At 50.4% G+C, this 12,500-nt stretch overlaps 1 protein-coding gene across 2 annotated transcripts in view; it reads left to right on the forward strand.

Annotated features, from left to right (window-relative positions):
• The window catches only part of ctif (CBP80/20-dependent translation initiation factor), a 94,148-nt gene that overhangs the window by 31,530 nt on the left and 50,118 nt on the right, over positions 1–12,500 (forward strand). The gene's annotated exons all lie outside the window — the stretch shown is intronic.

The raw sequence follows: 12,500 nt of genomic DNA on the forward strand, positions 1-12,500 counted from the left end.
GCTCGGTCATGGGCAGGGAGAGGGGGTTCACCCTACTGGAGGGAGGGAGGGAGGGAGAGAGCAGGGAGAGGGGTTTCACCCAACCAGAGGGAGAGAGACAGAGAGCAGGGAGAGGGGTTTCACCCAGCCGGAGGGAGAGGGACAGAGAGCAGGGAGAGGGGTTTCACCCAGCCGGAGGGAGAGAGACAGAGAGCATTGAGAGAAGGTTCACCCAGCCAGAGGGAGAGAGACAGAGAGCAGGGAGAGGGGTTTCACTCAGCGCGGGGGAGAGAGACAGAGAGCAGGGAGAGGGGTTTCACCCAGCCGGAGGGAAGGAGACAGAGAGCAGGGAGAGGGGTTTCACCCAGCCGGAGGGAGAGAGACGGAGAGCAGGGAGAGACAGAGAGCATGGAGAGGGGTTTCTCTCAGCCAGAGGGAGAGAGACAGAGAGCAGGACGTGGGCCTTGGAACGTAGGCTCAACGAGGGAAATGAACCCTGGCTGGATGAAGAGGAGGAGGAGGAGGAGGAGGAGGGAGGAGGAGGAGGAGGAGGAGGAGGAGGAGGAAGAAGTGCTCTGTGCAATGGGAGCAGATCCCTGCCTGTATGGCACAGACACATTTTATACGCATTACAGGATGTGCCTGTCCTTCAGACAAACGCGCTGAGATCGCCATGTTCCTGTGCACCGGCTGTGTGCACGTATCCTCACTTCCACCATCCTCTCGGTTTTATTTTATTATTTTTTTTATTCTAGTTTTTATCTTTTATCTTTCTACTGTCGTGTCCGTCTCCTCCTCCACAGGCAGAGTGAGATCCAGGGTGTTTTGGGTGGAGGTTTGGAGCAGAGTAGCCCTTCCCTCAGCTGGCTCAGCATGGCTCAGGGCCTGTTAACAATGCACAACCTTTTGGATGATCCACAATTTCTAGAGGAATATTTGTGTGGACTAATGCCTTCAATGTGATTAAATTATATAATTCCGCCTATGACTGTTCACCCTCTGCTTTATAACAGCCCTTGGGTGCTTTATGTAGAAACATCACGAATCGTCTCCATGCTGGAGCGTATTTAGTCTGTTTCTTCATGACCGCAAATATGAATGGATTTAGGCTGTTTTGTACACCAGCGGGTAATATTCATCATAAATATCCAGGCATTGTAATGGTCATTTACGGTTTTACTCATTTCTCATGTATTCATATGGGAGGGGGTAGACTCCCCTGCCTTGGTTCTGCGACTGAATAAAACAGTGCTATCGGCACCATTTAATGATGGTCATAATCATCATGAAACACTGTGAATTACAGAAACGAATGGCTTGTGGTAGTACAGAGATCATCACACACACCACATTGGGCCTGTGGAAGTCTGAGAATTAGCGGATTGTTTTGACGAGTGATTATGAATTCTCTCTCTGCTCTGAATGGAAAGCGTGTTCGCCGGTTAATTCTGTGTCGATCTTCCAGTCGTCGAGCCCTCTGTCGATGCACGGTCGCCTTCGAGCGGTCCCCCGGTCCCCCGTGAACGCAGACTCGCGAGAAAACGCAGATTTCTGCAATAACACGGGGAGAGATTTGCCACGCAGGTGACTGGCGTTCCCCCCTGCGGAGATGTAATCACAGACTGCTGGAGACCGCAGAAACACGGCGCTGTGTGGAGACCGCAGAAACACGGCGCTGTGTGGAGACCGCAGAAACACGGCGCTGTGTGGAGACCGCAGAAACACGGGCGCTGTGTGGAGACCGCAGAAACACGGCGCTGTGTGGAGACCGCAGAAACACGGGCGTTGTGTGGAGACCGCAGAAACACGGTGCTGTGTGGAGACCGCAGAAACACGGCGCTGTGTGGAGACCGCAGAAACACGGCGCTGTGTGGAGACCGCAGAAACACGGCGCTGTGTGGAGACCGCAGAAACACGGCGCTCTGTGTGGAGACCGCAGAAACACGGCGCTGTGTGGAGACCGCAGAAACACGGTGCTGTGTGGAGACCGCAGAAACACGGGCGCTGTGTGGAGACCGCAGAAACACGGTGCTGTGTGGAGACCGCAGAAACACGGGCGCTGTGTGGAGACCGCAGAAACACGGCGCTGTGTGGAGACCGCAGAAACACGGTCGCTGTGTGGAGACCGCAGAAACACGGGCGCTGTGTGGAGACCGCAGAAACACGGCGCTGTGTGGAGACCGCAGAAACACGGCGCTCTGTGTGGAGACCGCAGAAACACGGCGCTGTGTGGAGACCGCAGAAACACGGTGCTGTGTGGAGACCGCAGAAACACGGGCGCTGTGTGGAGACCGCAGAAACACGGTGCTGTGTGGAGACCGCAGAAACACGGGCGCTGTGTGGAGACCGCAGAAACACGGCGCTGTGTGGAGACCGCAGAAACACGGCGCTGTGTGGAGACCGCAGAAACACGGTCGCTGTGTGGAGACCACAGAAACACGGCGCTGTGTGGAGACCGCAGAAACACGGTCGCTGTGTGGAGACCGCAGAAACACGGCGCTGTGTGGAGACCGCAGAAACACGGCGCTGTGTGGAGACCGCAGAAACACGGTCGCTGTGTGGAGACCGCAGAAACACGGTCGCTGTGTGGAGTCCGCAGAAACACGGCGCTGTGTGGAGACCGCAGAAACACGGTCGCTGTGTGGAGACCGCAGAAACACGGCGCTGTGTGGAGACCGCAGAAACACGGCGCTGTGTGGAGACCGCAGAAACACTGGCGCTCTCTGGAGACCGCAGAAACACGGGCGCTCTGTGGAGACCGCAGAAACACGGCGCTCTGTGTGGAGACCGCAGAAACACGGCGCTGTGTGGAGACCGCAGAAACACGGTCGCTGTGTGGAGACCGCAGAAACACGGGCGCTCTGTGGAGACCGCAGAAACACAGCGCTGTGTGGAGACCGCAGAAACACGGCGCTCTGTGTGGAGACCGCAGAAACACGGTCGCTGTGTGGAGACCGCAGAAACACGGTCGCTGTGTGGAGACCGCAGAAACACGGCGCTCTGTGTGGAGACCGCAGAAACACGGCGCTGTGTGGAGACCGCAGAAACACGGCGCTGTGTGGAGACCGCAGAAACACGGTGCTGTGTGGAGACCGCAGAAACACGGTGCTCTGTGACAGGCCATCAGGGCCTCAGCACCGCCTCCATTACTGTGATTAAGTCGGCGTGATGAGCACTTTGAGGCACCAGGGCGGAGAGGCCCTGCATGCGTCACGCTCTCCTGTGCGCTGGGAGGCCGTCAGACACGTGGAGGCCCGTTATGACAGGAGAAAGGCCCTCCAACGCTTCTACCATCAAGTCACAGTACCTGCAAAACACTACACAGCAGCCTACAATGCACGCGCCCCGTAGACCGGCTAAGTAGAACTGTGCGTTTCCACATACCATAGAAATATTCCGTATGCTGTATGTATTTCGTGCCTGGCATAAAAACAATCTGGCTTTAAACCGCCCTGCAATACAGATGGATTAATTGCGATGTTATCCGCTCTTCAGCAGAATGAACTTTGCACAGACTCATGCCGCATAAGCCCACATCCACTTGTGCTGGAGGACGAATCGATATATTCGACGTGCCCACGCACCTCCGGCTAACGCCCACGAGGTCAATATCAATGAGGAGGCATCCCGGATTCATCGTAGCCGCGCTGTGCTTTTCAGCGCGCGTCTCACTGCACAGAGCTGCAACACCCACGCCCGGGCCGAACCGGGGGGAGAACTTGCGTGTCGTCCGTGTGCGACCAGCCAGCCTCCCGGACTACGGGCTCATCGCCTGGCTAAGCTCCACTTCAAAGCCGTTAAAACGAAATGGATTTCTGAAGCCGTCTCCTCCTCCGTTTCGACGGTGCCTTTTCTCCAGCTGTCCTGTGCTGTCGGTTTGATGGCGACCGATCGGATTTCCTCCATTATTTCCCCCACAAGGCCCCTTTTATTAGCATACAGATTAGAATTGTCAGTGAGAGGTGATTCACGGTCGTCTTTGACCACTCGAAAGCGGCTAATGCACCCGGCCGTTCAGAGGCAGTTGCTACCTGGGCTTTTGAGCCGTGATTGGCCATTCTCAGAGGAAGCTATCGATACACGTTTTTAAAGTGTCTTCGATAAATCACTCCGGTCCCAAGTTCCTCCTGCCTTCACAGTAGCTGAATTCAGACTTCCAGGCGTCATGTTTCAGACTTTTTGACATCCTGAGTATGCCTGAAATGCTTAAAGGAAAATTGAGGGTAAAATGGTTGCAAATTGCACTGAAGTAGGACCGGTATAGTTGCTATTTTTGAGGCATTCAGTTTCAGCATGCATTGTGGACTGAAGGGTCGATTCTCTCATGAAGTATTTTCTGTAATTCCCGTGGAGGGAATGTTCACAATGACGGCTGAAAGGATGTATTTTTCCTGACACTTGGGCCCTTCATTCACGAGCAGCAGGCGGTTTGATATCCTGTACGATCGTAAAACCGCAGCAGCGATGCTTAATGTTTTCTGTTGGCCGTGCAAAAAGAACACATTGACTTCCTAAAACTTAAAGCCCTGAGTTTGTCTGAGGTAAAGTCAACGATCAGAAACTTTGGCGTGTCTTCCTGCTTGTTAATTCGAACCCGTTCATCTCTGAATGTGAGCCATAGCTGAACTCTACTGAACCGTGAAAGACCTTTGGTTTGGCCCAATCATTTAGTATTTTGTCTTTAAATCTATGTGACAATTTTAAGTTCAGCTTCCATTTTTCTATATTTTCACAGGAAACATTTTCTTAACGTCGCCAACTGCTGAACTCGTTATGTTTTAGGAAGAGGGGGAAAATAATACTATTTTAAAAGTCCGGACATGCTGCAGCTGTTAAATGTAATACTGGTCTAGGACGTATATTTGTTTATGAAAACCAGAGTCTATTATATTGTCGTATTATCTTTCAGAGAAATCGCCGTTTGGCCAAGTTTATGAAGCTTTCAAGGAAAAAGTTCCTTCTATAGCTTTCTGGAAATTATATGATAAATTGGTATGTTTTCTTTGGCTCGACTCCGTGTCGTTGGGAGGCAGCCAATGCAGCCTAAATAAGCAGTGATTGGACAATGGATAGAATGCTTTTTGTATGTGCAGGATCATAACGGGGGTGGGATCGGGGTGGGGGTGGGGGTAGGGGGGGGTTGGGTTGAAGGAAGCGCTCCTCAAACAGCCAACTTTCTGCTTCCTCTTCGCGCTGGGTCTTTCAACTCCCAGCCATCAAACAGAGGAAGTGGAGCTAATGATCCGGTTCCATGGAGAGGCGCTCCCCCCCCCCCCCCACACACTGTATGGAATTTATATAGACCTCCGCGTCCGCTGGCGCGTACAGGCTGGGAGACCGCGAACATGGCCGACCGTGACCGCGGCAGAGCCTAAACACATCCCCACCGCACTGGAGGAACTCCTGTACTCTTCTTCTTTAGCCTCAAAGAGGACGGAAAAAATCTAGAGAATGGAAGAGAGTGCTCCCCCCCCCCTTGCGCGTTTGCGTCCTGTTGTGGTCACGCTGCATCGTCTCTGATATGACATTAGCTGGCTTATTTCGGCTTTTCGTGAAGGTTTTAAATGAACACCAGTGTATCTACAAAACTTTGGGTTGTGCCCCTACCGCAGCGGATCTTTCTAAGTCCGGCTTTGATGAGCGTACTTGCTGGTGAATATCGCCGTGCGCCTGAAACAGGGCCCCGTTGAGCCCGGTGGCACTCGCTTTGACAGGCGGGGGAGACCGCTGGCACCAGCCAAGAGCTGTGACTCCCTTTATTATTACAGTTTTTATGCTCTCATCCGTGAGTCATCACGCCGAGATGCACCGGCCAGTTGGAGCAGGGTTCCCGTCGTTAAACCCGGGCTGTCAAACCCACCTTTTTTTTTTTCTTTTTTTTTCTTTCTCCCCCCCCTTCTCCCGCCGAGGCCCCACGGGTGTGGGTATCTGAGGCGCTCCCTCCTGGTGACCCCTGACCCCCCTGGAATGTGGCGCGTCTGGTGCCGGGGCGGGCGCGTCCGCCTCTCTGTACGTGCGCTTCCTGGTGCGGGGCCTCCTCACGCCCCCGCCGGTCACGTCCGCAGGCCGTAGGCTCCGGGTCGAAGGGCCAGGCGCTGGGGAACGTGCGCGGGGACACTCCTGGCCCTGGCGCTCGGCCGTCCTCTCCCAGAGGCCGCTCTTCCTGCGACACAATGAGGGGCAGGCCGGAATACACACCGCCGGGCCGGAGCTCCGCCGGTCATGTTAACTATATCCATATTATCAGCGTTTCATCTGCAGTCACTTTAGAATACGTGGCATTAGCGCAATAGATAATGTTATTGTCTATGAATACATAACTTTTGCCGAAGGTGTGTGGTTAGTTATGTTGATTAATTTGCGGCATTTGGTGAAATGACTACTTTGGCTGGTGATGTGATGAGTTTGAACGTTGTGTTACATTAAAGTTGCTTAATATGCAAACCGTGCTGTTTTTTCCCCCAGTCGGTCAGGGAGGGGGTCAGTTTGGCCCACGCATCACTTCCAAGCAGGTCATTTATAATAATAATAATTATTATTATTTCATTTTGGAAGGGGGTGGGGGGGGCATGGCCCAGCTGAGATGAAACTTTGCATTAATAATCGTCTTCCATTTGCTTTTTGGCTTCAGATTTGAAAGAGCATATACACTCACTGGGCATTTTATTAGGTATTTATTAGACTTATTTTTTTTGACTTATTGGCCTTTGCTGCTGTAGCCTCTTCACTTAACAGGTTTGACGTGTTGTGTGTTCAGAGATGCTCTTCTGCACACCACTGTTGTACTGCGTGGTTATTTGCGATACTGTCACCTTCCTGTCAGCTTTCACCAGTCTTTCCCTTCTCCTCTGACCTCTCTCATTAACGAGGTGTGGTGGGTAAAATGTGGTGATTAACAAGGTGATTCTGAATCTGTGTTGAGGAAAAGCTTGGGTTTGCATTTCTGTCTCCGTGTAAACATAATAGTTTTTTTACCTTATTAATACCTTATTTTTATACTCTACTGAAACGGCAAATGAAGGAATGACACAATATAGTTCCTTTGGACTGAACGGCATTACGTAACAATTTATTGACAATTTCACTTTGGCATCCCTGATACTTATTGTAAATCAATAATCAATCAATTTTGGCACCTATAGTTTTCAGAAAGTATGAGATTACTTCATTGAATTGTATTGAAGTACATTTTTTTCCCCATTATTTTTATTGAGGTTCTGCATTGTAAGCCAGGGCGGCCATTTTGAACACTGAGCCACGGAGACTCCTTCATTTTCCCCTTTCACACAATAAATAAACGCCGCCTCATAGAAGCTGAAGCCATCCTAAAAACATTTGTGTGTAGTCTCCTGCAAAAGTCAAGTCTAGCATTTTTTCCCCAGAAGTAGGAAGCATGTAAATATTTATGCATTTTCCAGCTTTGATGACTAAATAATTATGGCAGAGTTTAGATTATCATCTGGTTGCAATTATGAAACCGAATTACTCCTAATGATATCCTTCAGGAAAACAACAGTAGCAAAACCAACAATCTCATGCTCTCTCTTTCTCTCTCTCTCTCTGTCTCTCTCACACACTCTCACACACACACTCTGTCTCTCTCTCTCCCTGTCTCTCTCCCTCTCTCTCTCTCTCACACACACTTAAAGCAAGCAAACTGAAAGTTTAACAGTGATGAGATGTATCATGTCAAGATGAGTGAAGTCATTTTACTTATTAGTGAAATTTAGTGCATTAGTGAAGAAATTAACTATAATTACTTGTGACTGCACGGCGTTTATAGTACCGGCTATTCATAGGATGTTGTAGTGTTACGATCATACAATAAACGGATGTGATTATCGGCATATTTTAATTCCCATTGGTGAAACCTGATCGTATTGCTTCTTCACTGCAGCTACGGTTTTCAGTTCAACACTGCTCACACTGACTGGTAGTGAGTAGAAGCGGAAGATTACACACCACCTCCCGTGACTGAAGGGAAAGTAAAAATTAAAAAAAATACACTGCCATGGCACTCTCCCCAAAGTACCGTGGGACACATACAGATGTACTGCAGTCCCTGTGCTGGTGTAGACGGGCTATAGCTGAAAAGCTGTGCGTTTGCTCTCGTGCTTCGCTGGCCTGCTGAAGGGGATATACGACGCACACGTCTGCTGAACCAGCGTCTGGTGATGTCTATGTCTTTGCTGTAATTGACTGCAAAGGATTTGCAACCAAGTATTAAAAAGTGAAAGTTTGATTTATGATTGTTAGTTTGTCCCATTACTTTTGGTCCCTTAAAAAGTGGGAGGCACATATACAAACTGTTGTAATTCCTACACCGTCTGCCTGATTTGGATGTAAATATCCTCAAATTAAAGCTGAAAGCCAGCAGTTAAAGCACATCTTGTTGTGTTGATGTCCCAATATTTATGGACCTGACTGTACGACGCGCACGGACTCTCTCTCGTTCGGCCTGCCCGCTGGGATGGCGCCGTGTGTCAGAAGCGCTTATTAAGATGCCACCGGGGGCCCCGCCCCCACATCTGTCTTCAATCTGCGCCGGCCAATCACAGGCTGCCCAGCTGCAGTCGCTGGGTCCTCCAGGAAAAAGTGAGTAAGGCGGAGAGGGAGAGGGAGAGGGAGAGCGAGGGAGGGAGGCAGGGAAGGAGGGGAGGTTTGCAGTGGCAACGTCTCAGAGGTGCTGGGCTCTGCCTGTGTAGATGGAGGGGTCCTTTAAGCTCGTTTTTCTGCAAAACAACCGAGCAAGAAACATTGTAGTTTTTTCGCTGACCACGCAGGGTATGTGAATAGATGTACATGCTTAAAGGATGTACTTGATTTAACACGGGTCTCTTATTTGGATAGGTCTTCTTCAGAGAGGCGGATTTTGCCAGCTTGGGTTTAGAATTGAGACGTACATCTGATAGGCCGGCATGTATTCTTGGTGTGATCCAAAAATGAGTCAGTGGCACACGCTGTGATTTAAGACTGCCCAATGGGACCTCGGCCTTGTACTCTGCTCTGATTGGTTCGACAGGTCGTCCACTGGGAAGCCCAGCAGTGTGAAGACGATTAAAAGCTTGAATTATTCTCGGAGATGGCAGAGTTCACGGCAGTTCAATAAAGTATATCTTCTCTTATCCTTTCAGTTTAAATCACTGGTCAGCTGAACACCGTCTTTTTAAAAATAAGTGAATCATTCTCTAGAATTATAATTTCACTTGCAGTTGTTAATTGCAGTGGTACTTCTTAAAACATTTTCTATCACTGAGTAAAGATGACATGGACAGCCACCGGACATATAAACACACATACACGCGCGTGTGTGCAGGTAACGTCCACAGTCTTGGCGAGTCTCCGTGGAGCTCAGAGGGGCTTTAGGTTAGGTCAGATGAGTACATTACATCATATTACATTAGTGGCATTTGGCAGACGCTCTTATCCAGAGCGATGTACTGTTGATTAGACTAAGCAGGAGACAATCCTCCCCTGGAGCAATGCAGGGTTAAGGGCCTTGCTCGAGGGCCCAACGGCTGTGCGGGTCTTATTGTGGCTACACCGGGATTAGAACCCCCGACCTTGCGTGTCCCAGTCCTTTACCCTAACCACTACGCCACAGGCCGCACTACTACGGCGTTCCCGCCGTACATCTCCCCCCGCCGGTCACGGGCCAACAGTGCCTCCGTAACTACGGCAACGGGAGCCGCTGGTCTCCAGCCCGAGTGCAGTCTGACTGTCACCCCTCAGAGTGATTTAATGGAGGACGTGAGCGTCTCTGAAACGGACGGCTTCAGCCGCAAAACGAGGCCCCTTTCCTTCTTCTTCTCCCTCTCTGCGTCTGGAGAAAGTGCGGGCTGCCAGCCGGCTCTGTGCTCGCTGAACGGACGGCGGTGTCTGCAGTCGTGTCGGCGGCTCGGCGGCGGGGGGGGGAAGCAGGGCTGTAATTTCGCGGTCACGCCCGCGCGTCTCTCAGGGCCGTGTGACCCAGCAGACGGGGGTGAAGCACCGCCAGGCGCGAGACTCCTCTCTCACCGTGACATCGCCGCCCCCCCCCCCCCCCCCCGGTGTGAGCCGGTGTGAGTCAGAGCCCTTTACCCGCAAACCCTTCACTTCTTCTGCAGGGATAACGGGGGAGGAGAGGCGCTTCCCCCCCAAAACCGGGCTTCAGCGTTACGTAACGCGGCTAGGGGCTGTCCTCCGCTAATACCGCTAGTTTTGCATGACGTTGTGATGTCACACTGAGCAATGCTTTGGGATCAGATTACGACTAAGTTGTCCTATTGGCTGGAGGATTAGACGGGGGGTAAAGAAGATTCAGGCCCAAATTGTGGCTTCGGAGGAATGTGGCCACTCTGGTTCGGCAGTGTGCTGGCTTTATAAAAACCCAAAAGATTTCAGCGGGACGGGTCTAATCTAGCGTACAGGTGTGTGCTTCCCCCTTAATCTGCTGAGCAGAAAAATAAACGCTTTAAAGTTTGTGAGTCTTTGTTGTTGTTGCTCCATTGATACCCAGGGCACACTGATGCCCTGCATTGTGTGGGACAAGTCCTCTGTTCTTTCTTTTGCGTGGTTTGAAATAAAATAAAATAAAAATGATATTTCATAATTATTCACCTAATTTATTTATTTATTTATTTATTTTTGTCAGCCATTCTCCACAGTTGCACTGCCCCCCCCCCACCCTCCTGTTATGTTAGAGGGAAATTCTGTTGAAGTCAAATGCCGTGGCTAAAAACCTAATGGGGCTAGCTAGATATAGATACATAGATAGATCTTGGTCTGAAACATTGGCTACGCTAATGAATTTTGAATAGTTGATTGATAATGAACAGTTCATAAGTTCATCTTAATTTCACATTTTTCAGTTGTTACCATAAAAAATGTATAGCTTCTATTGTGGCATTTTTCAACATCGGTACGATGGTGTAAAATCTGGATACAGCCCAGTATCTCATTTATTACCTGCAGTGTGTATACAGCGTAGTTATCTTCACACGTCACGTAGATCGAACTCACAAAATCAGACCTCGTTCGCGTGTGCTCTTGCGTTCTGTTCTGTGGAAAACCGGGACGAGACCAGTTTCTGTTCAAGGTAAGGGAGGGCTCCAGTGAAAAAGGGCTGTGAGAAATCGGTTGGCGCCTGTGAGCGTGAGCAGGCTGCTTCAGTCAGAGCGGAGAGAGAGAGGCGCTCCGGGACTTCCGCAGAACAAGGGCCTCCCGCGGGCCAACTGGCAACTCCGAGAACGCGAACCCAACAGCCCGTGCGCATCACCGTGCGTGTCCGTGGGCTGCGCTGCCGGTCTGGCCAGGGGAAGAGCGGAGCTGGAGACACGTGGAGAAGGTGAAACGTCAGGGTCCGGGCAGAGTGAACGCGGTCATGTCTGTGGTGTAAAGGTGGATGTCTGTGGAATTCAGTGCCGGACACCGCAGTCTGTGTGAATGTGATGTTTCCTCAGCTTCAAATCCTCGGGTAAAAAGTTGGGTGGCCTTTTCACTGGGAGACGTTTTTGTAATAATTTAACATTTTTAAATATAAACATCAGTGGGCATGATGATGTTACACATTTTGACTTCATATTTCTCGGTAGTCCCCCCCCCCCCCCCCCCACCCTTACTCTCCACCCAAAATCCCCTATCTTGTTGAAACGGCAAGCGTTCCTTAAAATGTAAATTCATTCAAGCCATGAAAACACATTTTGATTTATTTCTCTGTCGTATCTTTATGGCCCGCTCAACATCCAGCACTTGTCAGAAATGCATGGCTATACACTCTTGGCGTTGTGCATTTTCAACTTTCTGTAATGAACTCGTCGAGCTGACCTGCGCTATACGGTGTGTTAACACAATATTTGTAAAGGTGCGAGTTTGGCTCATAAGCAGTTCTGTGTTTATAGGTAAAATATTCTTTCTCTGCGATGGATGGCTTTTCTCACTGACTTGGGAATTCTGCTTTGTTTGCTGGTGTATTTCATATTTATTTATTGCCGCGGAAAATCCTGCCAGAACAGAGATGCAGAACTGCAGGGTCTATGATGAGAGTAGTGCATCTCTCTCTCTCTCTCTCTCTCTCTCTCTCTCTCTCTCTCTCTCTCTCTCTCCCTCTCCCCCTCCCCCTCCCCCTTCCTCTCTCTCTCTCTCTCCCTCTCCCTCTCTCTCTCTATCTCTATCTCTATCTCTATCTGTCTCTCTCTCTGTCCTCTCTCTCTCTCTCTCTCTCTCTCTCTCTCTCTCTCTCTCTCTCTCTCTGTCTCTGTCTCTGTCTCTCTCTCTCTCTCTCACTCTCTCTCCCTCTCCCTCCCTCCCTCTCCCTCTCTCTCTCTGTCTCTCTGTGTCTCTCTGTCTCTCTCTCAGAGTAGAGTGGTGAATAATGGTCAGGTCTGGCGTGTCCTTTTCCGCTGTGTGCGTGGCTAACAGGTGGCAGTTTGATTGGCAGGCTCATCAGGGAACATGGCTGTTCGTCTGATCGGCTAATGGCCCCCTTCAGTTCGTGCCATTTCACATCTTAGCATGAACATCCATACAGCCAGACCGATGTC

The sequence above is a fragment of the Conger conger genome, chromosome 12 (genome assembly GCF_963514075.1).
Source record: "Conger conger chromosome 12, fConCon1.1, whole genome shotgun sequence".
Classification (NCBI taxonomy): Eukaryota; Metazoa; Chordata; class Actinopteri; order Anguilliformes; family Congridae; genus Conger; species Conger conger.